General features: G+C 44.6%; 1 protein-coding gene across 15 annotated transcripts in view; it reads right to left on the bottom strand.

Annotated features, from left to right (window-relative positions):
- Positions 1-19,035, bottom strand: part of RIMBP2 (RIMS binding protein 2) — an 855,912-nt gene that overhangs the window by 495,830 nt on the left and 341,047 nt on the right. The window lies entirely within an intron of this gene.

Raw genomic sequence — 19,035 nt, forward strand, 5'->3', positions numbered from 1 at the left:
CCATTCTTCATCAGGTTCGTGTGGTGCATGCAACCTTCTGGATAGGGCATCTGCATCCCTGTTCCCGATTCCTGGCCGATACTTCAGGCTGAAGTTGAAGCTAGAGAGGGCAGCCAACCATCTGTGTCCTGTTGCATCCAGCTTAGCTGTAGTCAACAGATAGGTAAGGGGATTATTATCCGTCTTGACAATGAATTCAGCTCCGTACAGGTAATCTTTCAGTTTGTCGACCACTGCCCACTTTAAGGCCAGGAATTCAAGTTTGTGGGTAGGATAATTCCTTTCAGCAGGTAGTAGACTCCTGCTCACGTAGGCTACGGGTCGCAGGTGGCCCCCATGTTCCTGGTAGAGTACCCCACCCAGCCCATCTCGGCTGGCATCGACATGTAGTTCATATGGTTTCGTGGGGTCTGCGTAGGCCAACACAGGGGCAGTGGTTAGATTCTTTTTCAACTGAATGAAAGCCCCTTCACATTCTGGGGTCCACTGATCCTGGATGGACTCCTTGGCCTTCCGGGGTCCCATGGTGGACTTCATTGGCTTGACCAGTTCAGGAACGTCATCTTCTTCGTTCTTTAGTAACTCATTGAGGGGTCGGGCAATCTTGGCGAACCCCTCTACAAACCTCCTGTAATAGGAGCAAAAACCCAGGAACGACCGAAGTTCGGTCACATTTGTAGGTCTCGGCCAGGAGGCGACAGCATCCAGCTTGTCCGGGTCGGTGGCCACCCCTTCTTCAGACACGATGTGGCCCAGGTAATGGACCAAGGACTGATAGAATTGGCACTTCTCAGGAGAAAGTTTCAGGCCTTCTTCATGTAGCCTCTTCAGGACCTTTTCCAACCTCTCCTCGTGTTCTTCCAAAGTTCTGCCAAACACGATAACATCATCCAAGTATACCAGTACCTCTATCAAATTCATATCTCCAACGGTCCTTTCCATCAGCCTTTGGAAGGTAGCAGGGGCCCCTGACAATCCCTGAGGCATGCGATTGAACTCAAAGAACCCCACAGGGGTGATGAAGGCTGTCTTCTCCCGATCTTCAGGGTGCATGGGGATCTGATAATACCCACTCTTTAAGTCCATCACACTGAACCACTTCGCCCCTGACAGGCTCTGTAGGGCGTCTTCGATTCGAGGAGTGGTATACTGGTCTGGGATGGTTCTTCTGTTCAGTGTTCGGTAGTCGATACAAAGCCTCAGAGATCCGTTTTTCTTCCGGACTACCACTATCGGAGAAGCATATGGGCTCCTGGATTCTCGAATAACCCCAGTCTTCTTGAGTTCCGCCAGCTGCTGACGTAGATCTTCTAAGTCACCTAAGGGAACTCGCCGGACTCTTTCTCGGAAAGGTTTGTCCTCACTCAGGCGGATCTTATGAGTGGCACTCCTGGCGCATCCCACGTCGAACTCAGCCCTAGAAAATATTCCTCGCCATCCAGCAAGTTGTGCCTTGGCCCTCTTCACCCATTCTGGTGGGAGGGCAGCGTTTCCAGAGCAGAGCTCTTCTATAACATCTTCACCCCTTCCCTCCTCTTTAAGATCAGATGGGACAACTGGGGTAGCCGGGTTAACTTGGCCCAACAGCACTCTGGCCGGTACCTTCACCGGTGTAGTAGAGGTGTTTCTGACACTCACTAAAACCCTTCCATGGTTTTTCTGTAACACCTTCAAAGGGATCACTTCAGGGATTACTTCTATCCCTCTCTCCTCTTCCTGTGGACCTGATTCAAAGATGATAAAAGGGCCCGGCTGTTTCCATGTGAGTTTAACGGAAGCTTTCAGACAAGCCACCTCTCCTGGCTGCAAGACCTTTTCCGTTCTGTCCAACTTCCAGAGTCTTCCAACTCCTTCTGCAGGAGTCTCTTGCTCCAATACTAATCGTTGATAGGCCTGCCGTAGCATGGGGTGAATCCTTGGCGCTGGAGCATCCTGTCCCTGGACCAGTTGTGTCAGGAGGCGCCTTACTAGGTCAGTGTTGGTCCCTACGATGAGAGAGCTTTTGTTGGCCCCTGGCGGACGAGGACAGACCACCGCTAGGGTGTCGAAGGTTTCAGCTTCACCAGCCACTGATGGGTCAAAGGTCAACTTGATTGGCAGATACCCGTCATAGGGAAAACTTTGAGTCCCGATACCCCATATCTCCAGATCTTCCAACTTCTGCAGAGGTAGATGGGTAAGGTGTTTATCATAGAAGTCTCTATACAGAAGAGTCACTTGGGCCCCAGTGTCAAGGAGGGCTCTTGTGTAAATTCCTTCTACCTGGACAGAGACTACAGGGGAAGGCCCGACCAAGTTAGTTGGGAATTCTCTTGAAGTGGCCTTGTTGTCTGATTCAGTTCTCTGCACCCAGGCTCTTTTCTTTTTTTTTCTTCTGGACTTCAGTCCCCTCTGGGCCCGGTGTGCATTGATTTTCCTTCTCTCAGTAGCCTGGAGTATAGAACTAGGGGCGTTGTACCTGGATCTGACTCCCTGACTCAGATTCCCTGAATCATTGAGTCTCTTGGATTCCCTTGAAACTGGCGGGCACCCGGTCGACTCCTTCACGGGTGCCCTCTGAAGTTTTTCCGCTGGCTTGCGAGGTTCTGAGGCGACATTTCCTGGGCTGGGACATACTCCTCTAACATGTCCTACTCCCCCACAGTTGAAACAAGTTAGCGATCTCCTAGGTCTCGGTTCCGGGTCTACTCTAAGGTTAGAAGGTTTATCCGGCTTCTCTGACACGTTCCCATCAGGTAGAGTAGATGCCTGACTAGTCAGGATGGACACCATTTCTATCAACTGGGACACCTGGGTCTTTAGGAGTTCAACTTGCGAGTCACTTTCTTTTGCACTTATCACTCTGACACGAGCAGTTGAGTCAAACTGCCGACTCTTCCTTTTGTTGTCTAACATGACTTCTTCTTCTCTGACCATTCGGATCAGGTCAGGGTATTCCAGAATGCCACCATCTTGGCGAGTTCGCAACAGTATGGCAATGGGATCTAAGGGTTGAGCCCCTCTCAGCACCTGCCGTGCACGAGTCTCATCTACCTTCCGGGGGTCTATCCCTTTCTTTATCAAGATCTGGTGGATGATCTTATCTAGGCGTCTAATAAATTCGGACAACTTCTCTTCCTCTTCTTGGTAACAGTGGTCTAACTGGTAAAGAAGTTCAGCCACGTTCTCCGTCCGACCAAATACATCTTGTAGAATGTCTAGATAATCCTGTGCAGTACAGTTCTTTTTGCTTAGCTTGAGATTACGTACGGCCTCTAGTGCAGGTCCCTTTAAACTTTCTGTGATTCTCTGTTTCTTGTGCTGTTCTGGTACCTCCCACTCTTCCAAAGCCTGAGTGGCGGTATCTAACCACTCTTCAAACCCATCTTCTGTCGAAGGCACAGGCTGTTTCCCAGAGAATGTCCTGAGCTTCCTATATTCAGTCATCAGATAGTTTGGGGAGTCCTTACTACATTTTGCTACGATTTCCCCGAGAACAGCACACAGTTCTGAGCTAAAGGTAGACAAAGGTGGTGACTCTGGACTCCCTTCTTGGACACCTTTTTCTTTGCTGGATCCCCCAGGAGTGGTGGATGAGGGACCTTCAGTAAGGACTTCTGGATGTATTAAGAAAAGTTCTGTTTGGTCAGTAGTCTTTACACTGGTTCCCTTAAAGTAATCAGGGACCCCCTTCCTCCACTCACACAATGCATACGTGTGTGGAACGGTGGTGTCTGTCTTTATGTCAGTCACCCAGAATTTCCTGTCTGTGGACAGTGCCCTTAAAACTGGGAGGAGTTTTTCCTCAGTCCAGACCTCTCCCTTGATTTCAACCACCAGGCCATTTTCCACTACGACATTCTCTTCCCTGCACCACTCGGCTGCAGCGGTAGGATCCATTTCTGCGTTGAGGGGGATTCTGTGGCTGAGAGGGTTGTGTTGCAGGACTGTAGATTATCCCGGACGAGCCCCCACGTGTAGCACCACCCCCGCAGGAGCTGCTGATTAGATTATTGGGTCTACGTCCTGCCTAACAACCCACAGAATTGGCTCGAACCCTCCCTAGGCACAACTGACCCAGAATAGGACTGGAATACCAAATGGCTACACAGATTGGAATATAACACTTCAATAAATAATAATGACCTGTTACCTCTCTCCAGCTGCAGTCCTTCTGGGTAATACAAGGTGACCACACACAAGCTTGCTTTTAAACAGGAAAGTTATTTACTGTGAATCAAATAAACAGTTTCGATACAGTAAAATATGACTTTGTAAAAGGATATACTAATTAATTAATCAAAGATAAGATAAATACTGTGATATCACTCCTCAAGGGCACATTAATTGTTTCAGGAAATGTCTCAGAGCCTATAGGACCGCCATCTTAATCACTATTATACTTTTGGAGATAAGGCTCAGCATTCAGTTAGACACAGTATCAGAATGTCAGACCTATCTGAGTCCGCTGTTTCTTCTCTATATCTTCGCTAGCAACGTTGGTGCACTCGCAATTTGTAATCCACATTGAGGATGGGTGATCAATAGAGAGAATGGCAGCAAACAGTTAGTAATCACCGCGGGGTGTCTGTGCAGGATTGCCGGTAAAACTTCTGTGAGAGATGTACTGGGCCACCTGGTATATTGCCTTCTACTACTCTAAGGCTAATCCTGACTAAAGTTACTTCTTTGATAGATAGAGTCAGTTTTTGGGCAGGTGCCCTCTCACCAACAGGACTGTCTCCCAGGAAGCCTCCGCTGCTGTCTCAGTCTCCGGCCTCTGTCACCAGCCGCGCTAGGTATTTGGGGTGGATGAGTCTGGTCTCTGTAGAACATCGATGGGACCTCCAGGAGGGATCCTCTACTGGAGATGAAACACTGCAACTTAGTCACTTAAGGCCCAGGAGTTTCGGCCTAGCATACAGCATCAGCCCACAGCACTGGCATCCTGCTTGTCTCACTGTGTCTTTCCCAAGAGAGTGAGCCTGGCTCCTCCCTTCCTTTATAAAGCTTCCCCCAGAAGGCTGTGCGGTGCAGCAGTGCACCCTGGTATTCTCAAAGCACTATGGGCGATGAAGACTGCTCAACTTCCTGAAAGGAAAATAACATCAAAAGACATTCCATAGCCGCTGCAATGTGTCCTTTTGGCCACTAGATGGAGCCGAGTTCCTCTCAAATGTCAAGCAGCAGTCTTTTAGAACTTGTATAATGGAAGACCCCGCTACATAAGATTCCCCTAAATGGCATGGATAGAGGAATATCCCATGCCAACTATTGTATTCTAAAAGCATCTACTCCCCTAACTGTCAGAATACCTGAACAGTAAAGAAAAAAGTAACGGCTGCACTCCAGATGAGGTCAAAATCCAGATTTATTGACTGGACATCCCAGTGTGACAAATAGTGGCAAGGTAGACGCGTTTCACACACTACAACGTGTGCTTAATCATTATTAGTCATCAAGGTAATGATTAAGCACACATTGTAGTGTGTGAAACGCGTCTACCTTGCCACTATTTGTCACACTGGGATGTCCAGTCAATAAATCTGGATTTTGACCTCATCTGGAGTGCAGCCATTCCTTTTTTCTTTACTGATTATCCACGGAGGCGAGCCGGGGCGTGCACCGGTGTGTGTCATCAGGCTTTCATACCACCTTGAGCAGTGAGTTTCTTTCCTTTGATACCTGAACAGTGACTGCATTTGATTGGCTGCATTTCTGTTTGGCCAAATATTATCTATCTAGCTCCTTTGATTTTCTGATTTCATTTTTCAAGCCAGTTGGTACCAACAGGGCTACCCATGGGTGGAATTCCCGGTGATTTGGCCAAAGTATGAGCCACCTATGGCCAGCATTAGTGTGAAACTAAAGCCAGTCATACTTTGATTAAAATTCATCCAGTTCAGCAGGGGCCAGACAAATTTTGATCCCTGTATGGGCACTGAGATTGTACAGAATTTGATCTAACAATCAACTGTATAGCCTGCAACGCTGATCAGTGTATTCTGATTCTGGGGAACTCTTTTGGCCATCAGAATACAATAGCTCAGTGGGGAAGATTCCCCAATCCACATGAAGTGAGTGGATGAGGAAATTGAGCCTTTATTTGTAATTCCATGAATGTGGCTTTTAACAAACATGCTCTGGTGGAGAACGATTCACTGTTATTTAAAACACGTGAACCCAAAGATTCACTTGCAGATGTTAGCTGAATGTAGAATTCACTGCTTTATAACTAAGCCCCTAAATGTGCATATATAGCACCCTCCTAGATAGGTGCTAGGCAGGTAAAGTATAGTTTGCTCTGTCTGCTTATCAGGGGAGCCTGATAAATAGTTATGCCTGTTGCATGTGTCCATGTGTGATTCATCTGGTCTGAGGGAGTATCCTCACTGTATCCAATATGGGGGGCCTGTTGGACAGTGGAGGAAACCCAGCCAGTGGCACACAGGCTTTTGTAGCTGTCCAAGTGGGTTGGCACAGACAGTGGTGCATCCTGGGATAGGCTATAAAAGTCAAGGGCACATGTGGCATGGGGTCTTTGGGTGGGAAGCCAAGTCCCAGAAGGAGGGTACGGCTGTCTCTTCTTCTGCAGCTGTAAAAGGTGGTTACAGGCAGTCAGCCTGGTGAACCTGAAGGTGTGGCTGAACCCAGAGGTCCAGTGGATGCTGACAAGTGGAGTTTGGAGGCAACGGTGACTCTGGAAAAACAGTGTCCGTGAGTACAGAGGAACTTGCCCAGGGGTCTGCAGGAAGGGGACCACTCCTGAAGCTAGGGTCAGCGGATGGGTGTCAGCACACCAGCATATTGAGAAAAGGGGGTGCCAGTTTCAGAACCCTGAAGAAAGTATTTACTCAGGAGCATTTAAAAGTAACCTTACTTAGTGGCAAAGTGAAGCAGTGGCCTTGCCGCATTCTACAAGTTAGCTGTCCTTCAGATTGTGAATAGTTAATAGTTGGAGTATCCCACTCATCCCTTCTCCTATCCAAGTTCTCAATAAAACCACAAAAAAACCAACATCCCCTGGATTGATTATTGACGGAGCTGTCCGTTGCTAAGGGTAACCCGGGAGGTGTAATTCTCAGCAGTCCTCTAGGGGGAAGTGCTACACATACATATGGGTAAATGCATAATTTAAAAAGAAACATACGTTACTGCACACACAGAGGTGTATGGCTGGATACAGTACATCCTATTATACCACAACATTGCAGTCTTTCAGTATGCATCTTGCATCTCTATACTGCATTTTCGTTGGTATTGATATATTTTTACTGAAGGTTTTTGCACATTACAATGCCCACATCTGCAGCAAATACAATGATTTGAAGTAAAGCATAGAAAAATTAAACCTTATGTTACAAAGCAGTGTTTTAGAAAGCCATACGCGATTCCAGCCTCTGTCATGAAAAATGTTAACTTAAAATTACTCAGGGGACTCAGTTCTTCCAGCTGGGTAGTTCTATTTTTCTTGCTAGCATTTAACTTGTGATCCCAGCAGCCCTGAAAATGAAATCACTATAATTGGTGGAATTTGTGTCTTCTGAATGGCTATGCATTTGAGACTTCATAACTGCAAGCTGGTGCATTTACTGGTTCATACATCGCCCTCCCTCTGATGACATTTACAAATACTGGATGGTGTACTGGAGATTGCAACACGGATGCTCATTGGATAATGAGGTACATTCCAATCCAGGAACCTTAGGAAAAGACATCTAAATCTGACCGTGTTACCCTTTATAAATATATACATGTGGTGAGTAGATTTTTTTTACTTTAACTGAACTGCAGTACTTGCTAGATGGCATTAGCAGTTTAGTTTAATTGTGGCCTGGAATTATTCTTTTAAAAAAACCTCAAATTTCCTAAATCTGCTGAGTTACAAACAGTTAGGCCCCTTTTACACACTCGTCCGTCGGACAGACTCAGTTTTTCTCAGCGGGGGATCAGTCCGCCGATCCCCCGCTGAGCAGGAGGATGACAGCTGTGTCTCCGCGCTGTGTGCGGAGACACAGCTGTCAGTTCCCAATGCATCTCTATGGGGGAAATTGGATGGGAACGGACCGTCGGTCCAGATTTGATGGATCGGATCGGATGTCAGCGGACATGTCTCCGCTGACATCCGATGTCCCATAGGGATGCATGGGGGGACCGTTCAGATCCGCCAAAAAATCGGACAGGCGGATCTAAACGGTCCACCTGTGTGAAAGAGCCCTTAAATGCTGAGGAGCTACTGTATATGCCCCCTCCTCAATCACTGCCTGTTATTTACAATTTACACTTTCATTGAGCACTAATAGTATAGCTTTTGCTATACGAGGAGAGGCCAATAAGTTCTAACCCTCACCAAGATCCAGATGTGCTAGGGACCTGAAATTTAGTCCACTGACTCTTCCGTCTCTACATATCCATCTCCTATGGTTACACACTTCTAACATTTGTGGAACAGACCTTTAATACCATCTGCATAGAAGTATGCAGATTTGGAGGAAAACCAGCTGACAACATAACCTTGCTGGATGAATGTTGCACCTTAGCCTTTTTGAGTGATGAAGCATGTTTCCATGTTTTACGAATTTCTTTAGTCTCAGGATTATATAGATATACCTAGCTTTCATCCATGGTCACTAATCTGTTTAAAAAGTCCTCCTCATCTTTGTGGTACAGGTCCAAAATGCTTTGTGCATATTCCCCTCTTTGTGGTTTTTGGAAAGGTGTCGGTAACCTGAGAAACCATTTCTCTTGGCTCTAACTATAATCAGGGCTTTTTTTCTCAGAGAATAGGTGCAGGAACTCCCCTTTCGAAGTTACTTTGTGCCTCCGCCCCCTACCCACCTCCGAGCACTAACCCTTGGTTCCACCCCTTCTAACCTCCAAGCACTGAACCTTGGTTCCACCCCTACCCAGCTTCCATTACAGCCTCTTTTAGAGAATATAGAGCCAAGTATAATTTTGTATTGGAATGTATGGAATTAGGTTATGATAACAAGAAAAGCAATACAATAGATCCCCTCCAGCAGCAGCAGCAAAAGATCTCCCAGCAGCCAGCATCAATTGACTCTCTAGCAGCCAGCAACAGTAGACCACTCCCTAAACAGTAGATCCCTTCTAGCAACAATTTCCCTCAGTATCAAAAGATCCTCCACCAGCAACAATTGATCGCCATGCAAAAATAGATCCCCTCCAGCAACAATAGATCTCCCAGCAGCCAGCATCAGTAGATCATCCAGCACCCATTGGAGGTGCCGGAACTGCGTTCCCCCGCGTTCCTACTGAAAAAAAGCCCTGACTATAATTCACCACTACCTACAAGAACAAAAATTGGCATGCATATCACTAAGCTATCTACCTATAAACCTGCAAGATTTCAGATCCCTAGCACATCTGTATCATGGAAAGGGTAAGAACTTATTGGCCTCCCCCTGTATTGTCTGTGCTTCGACAGGAGACTAGCGGCTTTCCTGCCATTTTCCCATGCTTCCTTTCCTCTTGTCTAATCACAGAATGCTTTGAATTCTGTAAACGATTCACAAAATACAAAGTGTTCTGTGAATAGATGGGAGAGAGGAAATTCGGACAGGAGGACTTGTGTGTAAGAGAGCTGCAAGTCTGTGAAAACTATAATATCAGCACTTAATGAAATTATAAGTTGGAAAGAACAGGCAGCAATCCGGGAGGTGACCTACACCCCCTGAGATTTATCTATTTGTTACCCAGCAGGTTTAATTCCTGGAGTTCTTTAAATGCAAATTTGAGGAATTTTGCGTTCCACTTTAAAAAACACAACATAAAAGCTAAAGTGTATTTTTGTAAGTCAGCTCAGCCTCCTGGGAGCTGTTTATTTCTCCTGGCCTTGCACAGGAGACAATTGTCCCCAACGTTGCTCCTGAAGTTCCTAATCAATCTTCATTCTAAAAGCCAAATGAATTGATCAGAGGACGATCAATGCTTACCAATTTATCTTACAAAAATGCAGGTAGTCACGTGTTAAACACAGTCTCATTTTGGTTTGTTTTCTGCCTGCTTTATTGAACCTTGAAAGGTTGTATGAATGGCCTTGTGGTCCTCTGAGAGCTAAGCTACTTCTTTGTAAAGTTCCATTTTAGCTAATTTAATTTAATAGAAGCTGAAAAGGACAAAGAAATATATGTCCAAATAATAACTTCAAGTCTGGTAACCTATTCAAAAAGCATCTCCAGAAAATTATTTTGTCTTTCTGGATTATCTTTTTATTCTCAATAAGCACTAAAGTTACAAAAGAGCTAATGATCAGAAAAAAACACGTTAGAAACAGCATATGCTGTGACCTAAAGCTTAGTTTTATTATAGGATATTTTTGTGTGCATTTCAGGTGACATCTATACAGATCTCTCTAGGGGACCTAGATCACATTTGTTTAAATAAGTAGCATGTCGTCCTACTGGATAAAATGACTAACTATGAGAAGCTCTGGAGACCCTGGGTGGTTAATTAATTGCCTCCTGGGTTTGATGGCACCTTATGGTTCATGTAACCACCAAAGTGTGCACTCCCAGATTATATTGCACGCTGGCCGCTGGCGTCCCAGCCTCCCCTAAGGAATCCCTTGACCACCCTTATGTCAGATTTAGTTTTTATTTTCTTTTAGTTTTGTTAACGTTTTCTGCTGAAGGCTGGTAATTATCACTGTCTACACCTTTGTAAATGATGCTTTGATATCTGTGTTAATTCTGAATGCTTTAATAAAATATTTGAATAAACAATTAGCCCGTAACTGTTGTAGCCCAACACCCTCCCAGTGAATATTATGACAATGACTTATTGACCATAGGGGTCAAAAATTCCGAGGGCAAATCTAAAACATTATTGTAATCTTCAAGTGGAATTCCAGGCCAAAAATAAAAACCGTGTTAGGCCAGTGGTATGAACCATCAATATAGTGGCTATATAGGCAACTTTGGCATCTATCCCAAATTGGCATAAAAAATACCACACGGGCAAAAGAGGTGAGAAAAGGGGGACTTTAGTGATGCCCAGAAAGCATACAGGTTAAAAACATTATGCTGAATGTCCACATGAAGGATGGAAATACTCCATCCTTCATGTGGACCTCCAGCATAATGTTTTCAACCTGTATGATCTTGTACGTTAAATGCTCACCTTTCAGTGCATGGTTTGTTACATTGAGTGTACACTGGACTGTATTATACTGTATGTACTTACATATGTATGTCTTCTAGAGATTCTAATGTAATGCTAATATTCACCATCCCCGGAGGAAGACTAAGTTGAACCCCGTTGGGGCTCTGGATGCCTGCCATTGGGAACTTATCCTTTTATGTTTGGCAATCCACTACTAGTTACCTTTTTCTACCGCTTTAATATATGTAGTCTTTTTATGCTATTATGTGTCATGTTCCTCAATTTTCTCCCATAAGGTTTACTTAGTTATTTTAATGTTTATCTCAATAAATATTTGAATTTTATTAATTTATTCATATTATTGTTGAACTATTTTCTGGGCTTCACTAAACTCCCCTCTTTTGCCCATGCTGTGTTATGCCAGCTTGTCATAAAGTATTATAAGTTAAAGATCCCCTTTTCCCTGCTCTAAGTTACTTGGTGATCCTGCCATTTTGAATAGGTTTGAGGATGAGCACCAATCGACTGACACCAAAAATGTACACTTTCCAAATATGATGGTATATCTTGCTGGAAGATGACTTCCTTGCAATATCACTGATCCAGACAGACCTCCTCTATCCCTCAGTGACTTTCAATAGCTAAGCCATTAAAACCAGCGACTAAGACCCGGTTCACACTCATGCGAGTGCCGGGTTCGCATGTAATGTCGGAGCGCACTGCTCCGACATTACATGCGATCAGCTGTGCGGTGCGAGTTTAGCCATACAGTTTGTATGGCTAAATTCGCATCGCACCCGGTGCAAACACGCACAGGAGGCATTTTTGCAGCCGCATCAGGATCGGATCGCACAGCGGTTCACACTTGTGCGATCCCATCCTGTGCGAACTGCACGATCGCACTGCGATATGCGATCAAACTGGGGGTGTCGTTAAGATTACATTGACACCCCCAGCGTATCGCATATGGCAGTGTGAACTGCCGGGGGTGCGTGTGCGATGCGGGAAAAGGCTGCGAATTCGCAGCCTTCCCGCATCGCAATAGTGTGACCCGAGCCTAAAGCAGGATGGTAGATCAGCCCTTGGGACAACTGGTCTTCTCTGAGAGGAAGCCCCCAAGGGATGTTTATGGCCACTAGACTGATTGGAAGATCCTCACCCTTGATTCCTCGCAGGAATTGCTGAAGAAGTCTGAGCTGAGTATGATACTGGCCTTCCCGTGGCCCTTTGATGCCTGGGCGTCTGACAGAGGAACCTGTGATTTCGCCATGAACCTCAGTATCCTCCTGTGGAGCCGAACCTTCTAAAGGAGTTGCATGTAAGACTGTGCAAACAGAACTGTCTTGAAAGTGGATACCACCAGACTCAGAACCTGTATGCAAAATGGGAGAGGGAACTATCTGTGTGATAGCAGCCGGTGAATCACGGCCTGTGGTTCCTGAAGTTTGTCCAGAAGAAGGACCACCCTTATCAGAATTAGAATCAGACTTAGGTAAATCAATTCCCTGGACAGGGATAGGGGGACCTTAGGTAGTTCGGACATCACCAGAACCTTTGCAGGAGTTAGATCCACACAAGGAGACTCAGGACCTAAAAAGGACAAGCTTCTCCCACACTTCTTTCTCGGTACCCCAAAATAATCATTTTGTGGATCCGCTTGCCTCTCATAAAGTAGGTCCACGAGGCCGGAAACCATCAAAGATGTCCCCTCACCCCAATAATGGGTGAAGGCAGACCTTCATGCTGAAGGGGTCTTGTCTGCGGGTCCGGAGAAGCTAGCTCTAGGCTTACCAGACCAAGGATGCTTGGGAATTCCTGGGAAGATTTGAAAGATCTATTTCCTTTATTCTCCGTCCCAGAAGCACAAAATAATTTTCTATGTGCTAGGAAGGAGGGGCTGCGACAAGGCTCCTTCCCCTTCCTAGACAATGGCAAGAAAGTACTCTTCCTCCCACCTGATACCCTTAATGATGTCATCCAGGGTAGCCCCAAACAGGCAATCGCATTGAAAGGGCAGATCAATGAGAGCTTGCTTAGAGGCTTGGTCTGTGGACTTTTGAAGCGACGGTACGCTAACACTTCATGTTTTGATAATGTGACCAGCACTGTGTGCTGTCCATTGTATCATTTGCATAAACCTTTTTAATGCCCCTCAAATGCCTGCTTTTAATTGCAGTGTGCCTAAGGCAGTCTACATAATTTCCTAGTTTAGATTTCCTTTTAAGTAGTGAGAGGACTCTCATTCTTAGTAGAATATACTATAGCAACAAAGGCACTTTTCTCTTTTTCAATGCTAGGAACCTTTCTGTAAGTTATGAAAGCTTATTTGAGGAACAGAACATGTTAGCATCCTTAAAAACTCTGCCAACAAGACATCCACTCTGTAGAGTCCAAATGCATGCCAATATTTTCACCAAATGTTACAGCTATTTTCTTACTGAAATACTAAAAGCATCCAATTTTAAAGGCTGCCTATGTAGTCAAATGATCGTAGGCTAATAATCAATAGGACATTTACTTCTACAGTAATGTAGACCAACATAAAATCATTTTTATATAATCTTTGAGTTTAAACAAAAAAAAACACAACAGAACAACAATTAGTATGACAAGTAAAGACAATGTATTCCACGAATCAAAATATGTTTTAAGACAGACTACAGGAGTCATCAGCATAACATACCCAAGAGCATGTGGTTACAGACAGACGTAACCAAACGGAACACAGGATCGTTGATCTGAATCTGGATACCCAAGATACTGCAGAACCCCATTAGGTAGAGTTTTGAAAAAAATTCCAGCATCCAGGACAACCATATGGACCAGATGCACCCCCCCCCCTGCAGGGTGAGGTGGTCAGACTGGTTTTAACAAGGTCTAGGAACTTGTCAATGGGTCACATGGCGTAAACGCCACTGGAGGGGTTTGTCCTGGCATATGCCGCACGGTCCACCCGACCATAGGACCACTAGAGTGCCAACACCATGTTACCCAGCATATCAACACACTAGGCTCCCAGGCACCTAGTTTCCCCTAGGTGCAGCTTAAATATTGAACAACCAAAGAAACTTGGATGTAAGGAAGAGAGATAAAAAAAAAGGGAGGATAAATAGGGGGGAGGGATAAGGAAAAACGGGGGGATAGGAATGAGGGAGATGAAGTGGTTGAAGGAATAGAGGAGAAAAAGAGGGGGATATCAGATGCATTATATACCTTAACGTCTACGAGACCACTCACACCAGCATGTACCATTGAGCAAAAAGAAGATTCAGTGTAGAATCAGGTAGGTAACCCACAGTTGGGGTCTGCTAGTTTCAACAAGGCTACATCAAGGCTGCATGAGACACAAACTGTAGCTGCGATGTGTTCTCGACAGGTTGCCCAGGTTGTATGGAAAGCCCAAAGTACCCTTACAGGTGGATATCCATTCTTCTGCTTCCCTAATCTCATTCATCTTCCGGGTCCATTCCTCACAACCTGGGACTTGAATTTGCTTCCAATATATTGGTATTAGGCGTTTGGCAGCATTTAGGAGACGCGGCAAGCCACATCTCTTATACTGGCTGAGCGGAACCATAGGTACAGTACATGGAGGAGGAAACAGACCGGAAAAAGAGGTATGTCTACATTCAAGATTTCTGCTATCTGGGTCTTAATAGCCTTCCGGAAGCTACATAAAATCATTTAAAACAAAAGGAAAACTGCTAACATCACTAATATGACAAAAGGTCATCAGATCCATGGGATTGGGATTCTTTACTTATTTGCAAAAATGTATGGTCACAGTTATTTTATAATAATGCACATTTTTTCTTTATAACCAAACAATCATTCATATAGAAAAGAGAATGAATGTTTTCATTTTATATTGCCAGGAGGCTTGCGGCACACTGCAATGTGTCAGAACTGGCATTGCATAGTTTTGGAATTGAAATGTGTTTTGTTTTATAGTGCTGAAAATCCTTGTATTATTGCAGTCTGGCTGCTCTTCTTTCCGTGGAGCTTGTTGTGTGGGAGAAACATTCTCTATGAATGTAGCACTGGCAGCTAGAGGGACAATTATAGAGAAGTAAGGACAAACCAATTAAGTCACATGTTGAGAGATACTTCCATATGTTAACTCATGGGCTCAAACAAGTTTCTCTGGAAGATATTGCCATCACAAAACTACGGCAGCAAACACAATGAAGTACAGTATCACACAACAGATACCATTTGTGCACTATAGATTGATTGTATAGGATCAGTATACCTAAACATGTCAAGGTTAAAGCTTAAGTTTAGTACAACATTCTTTTTTACATCAGCACACAGGACAGTACATGCTATCAGTAAGAAGTGTCCCTTGTCCTGCTGGCTGCGGTTTTCGTTGAAATCCAAAGTCCCCTGACCCCCCTTCCCATACCCACAGCCATAATCTTCTGGTGCTGCAGAGCCAAGGGACCTGTCCCAGGCATTCATCAAGAGTCCCGACTATGCCTGCCCTTTCCACCTACCAACTCCATTCTTAGAAGCAGTACTGTAGCTTTCATCAATGACAAGAGATGTATGAATGGGGGAGGTAGACTTTTCATTCATCTACCCATCCTTCATTTATAGAGCTCTTTTCATTGATGAAAGCTAAAGTATAGCTTCTAGTAATGGAGGAGTGGTGGACAGGGAGGACATAGTCAGCACTCACAATAAGTGCTTGTGACAGGTCCTTGGCTCTAATATCGGGGTATGGGAAAGGGGGGGTTAGTGGACTTAGGATTTCAACTGAAACAGCAGCACAAGGGACACTTCTCATTAATAGTAAGTACTGTTCCTCGTGCTGATTATTATTATTTTTTTTTTTTTTTGGGCAAACCAATCTACAAACATTGGTTTGCCCAAAAATTATATCACTTCTAAACAGATTTGGCCATATACATGTTATGGGATCTCTCAATTCTGGTCGTTTAGTACCCAGGAAGCACTTCCAAAAATGTAAAGGGCACAGAAACTACAAGTATAACAACTCACACAAGAGAAAAAGGTAATTATACATCTGCTCCTACTACCATCCTAGATGTATCATGATGGATATTTCATGGCTTTATGAGCTGTCCACCAATACTGGGCGTATTTATGTATGAATTGGTTTAATCTGATGGATAATGGCCAGTGCTGTATTTTGGCCTAGGCCAACAAGGCCCAGGCCTAGGGCGGCACTTTGCAGGGGGGCAGCAAAAAATCCATCCCCCACCTGACACTCTATTGGCCACTGGCTGCTAGAGCCACCTCTCTCCCCCCCCTCTCTCTCTTTCTCCCCCTCTCTCTCTCTCGCTCTCTCATCCCCCCTCTCTCTCACCCCCTTCTCTCTCTCTCATCCCGCTCTCTCTCCCTCCTCACCCACCCCCTCTCTCTCCCTCACCCACCCCCCCTCTCTCTCCCTCACCCACCCCCTCTCTTATCCCCTCTCTCCCTCCCTAACCTACCCCCCCTCTCTCACACTCTGTATCTCTCTCCCCCTCCCTCACCCACCCCCTCTTTCTCTCTCTCTCTCTCTCACCCGCCCCCTCAGGGGTTCATTGTGGGACTTGTAGTCCTTCAATTTTGGAGGGAGTCTCATCCGTTAAAAAAGGAGTGGGGAAAATTTACATGGTGGGGGAGGGGGGGCGCCCAATCTTAGTCTTGCCTAGGGCAGCACAAAACCCAAATACACCACTAATAATGGCCCTATGGCCAACTTTATTGGAAACCATTATTGGAGTCAAGCATGGATGTAGATTCACTTGCCTAGCTGTCATTCTGACCCTGAAGCTTTAATACTTTCAGTCACTAACCCACAGCAAGTATGCAGATAGGAAGTTCAGATTTTACTTCAACTTTCCTGATTTGCATAATTTTTCCAGATCAGTTAGTCAAAGTATTAAAGCAGAACAAAACCCTCCTCTCCTTTGCAGCCAGGAAAGCTGCCATCTTAGCCTGTGCTTTATCTGCAATTGCCATGGTACTACACATGTGATCACTTACAACACCAGCCATCTGATGGCTTGACAGTTCAGTTGAAAACACAAGCAATTGTGACAGTTATCATTCATGACATGCCTTGGTTTAGTTCCGCTTTGAAGCCAGTGGGTCTGCATAACTGCCAGGCAAGTAGTAGTTTTTAAAAGAAAGCTAGCAATGGCCACCTAAATATTTCTTCTAAGATGAGGTGAATCTAATGATGTCCGTTACCCTTACCTATGTACTTAATACCAGAGAACCTCAATTTTAAAGTTGGGAAGTTGTTTTATTGCATGTTTCTGCCCTCTGCATGACACTTAGCAAAATTAGTAATAGAAGCATAAAAGTTTACATAGATTTACCTATCAACTGACTGGAGAGCAGCTCCCAAAAGCCAGAAATCAGATCAAATCATCCCAAAAATGGAATCTCGGCATCCTGAAGTTTATCCTCGTTTAAAGAATAATTTTTAAATCTGTCAAAATCCTTGCTTAATTTTTCCAGATAATAAATGATAAATACTGATAAGATCAATAATAGACTGGCTCCCCATTTTCTTTACTCAATTTTTAGGAATAAGAAAGTCTTAGTATAAGGGAGGCAAACTAGGGGAAGCAATGTGTTTTTCAATTGGACTTTATTGACAAGAATACACCTTTCTGTTGAAGCTTTGTTCTCCAGGCACTGAAATCAGCTCTACCTATATACATTATATTGTCAAAAGTATTGGGACACCTGCCTTTACACGCACATGAACTTTAATGGCATCTCAGTCTTAGTCGGTAGGATTCAATATTGAGTTAACCCATCCTTTGAAACTATAACAGCTTCAACTCTTCTTGGAAGTCTGTCTACAACGTTTAGGACTGTGTCTATGGAAATGTTTGACCATTCTTCCAGAAGGGCATTTGTGAGGTCAGGCACTGATGTTGGACAAAAAGGCCTGGCTCACAGTCTCTGCTCTAATTTATCCCAAAGCTGTTGTATTGGGTTGAGGTCAGGACTCTGTGCAGGCCAGTCAAGTTCCTCCACCCCAAACTCACTGTCTTTATGGATCTTGTTTTGTGCATTAGTGCACAGTAATGTTGGAACAGGATGGGCCATCCCCAAACTGTTCCCACAAAGTTAGGAGCATGAAATTGTCCGAAATGAGTTGGTTTGTGACGCCTTAAGAGTTCCCTTCACTGGAACTAAGGGGCCAAGCTCAACCCCCGGAAAAACAACTCCACAACATAATCCCTGCTCCACCAAATGATCTGGACCAGTGCACAAAGCAAGGTCCATAAAGACATGGATGAACGAGTTTGGGGTGGACGAACTTGACTGGTCTGCACAGAGTTCTGACCTCAACACGACAGAACACCTTATGGATATATTAGAGTGAAGAATGTGAGCCAGGCCTTCTCGTCCAACATCAGTGTCTGACCTTACAAATGTGCTTCTGGAACAATGAGCAAACATTCCCATAGACACACTCCTAAACCTTGTGAGCATCCTTCCCAGAAGTGTTGAAGCTGTTATAGCTGCAAGGGGTGGGCGAACTCAATATTCAACCCTACAGACTAAAGGGTACACACTATAAGAAAATCGGGCGAATGATAGTCCAATTTCCCTTGTTGTTTCACAGAAAATCGGAACCGGTGAAAGAAAATTTGTACGAAAATTCTCATACGACAAAGGCTTTTTTTTGTTGTTTATTGCTTCTGATCATGCGCAGTCTTTCTTTTCTGATTTTTCTTGTACAAATATCATACCGAAACGGTACACAGTAAACGAAAATTGTTTGTTTTTTTCCCGTACGAGAAACATTTTGGAGTTTGTCCCTTCGAGACGAAAATTCTGTATCATCTGTAGAAAGTTCTGTACACACCATACAAAAATTCTTTGGAGGAAAATGTTCGCCTGATTTTCTTATAGTGTGTACGATCCTTAAGACTGGGATGACAATAAAGTTCATGT

The sequence above is a fragment of the Pelophylax lessonae genome (assembly GCF_965119305.1).
Source record: "Pelophylax lessonae genome assembly, chromosome: 1".
NCBI lineage: Eukaryota > Metazoa > Chordata > Amphibia > Anura > Ranidae > Pelophylax > Pelophylax lessonae.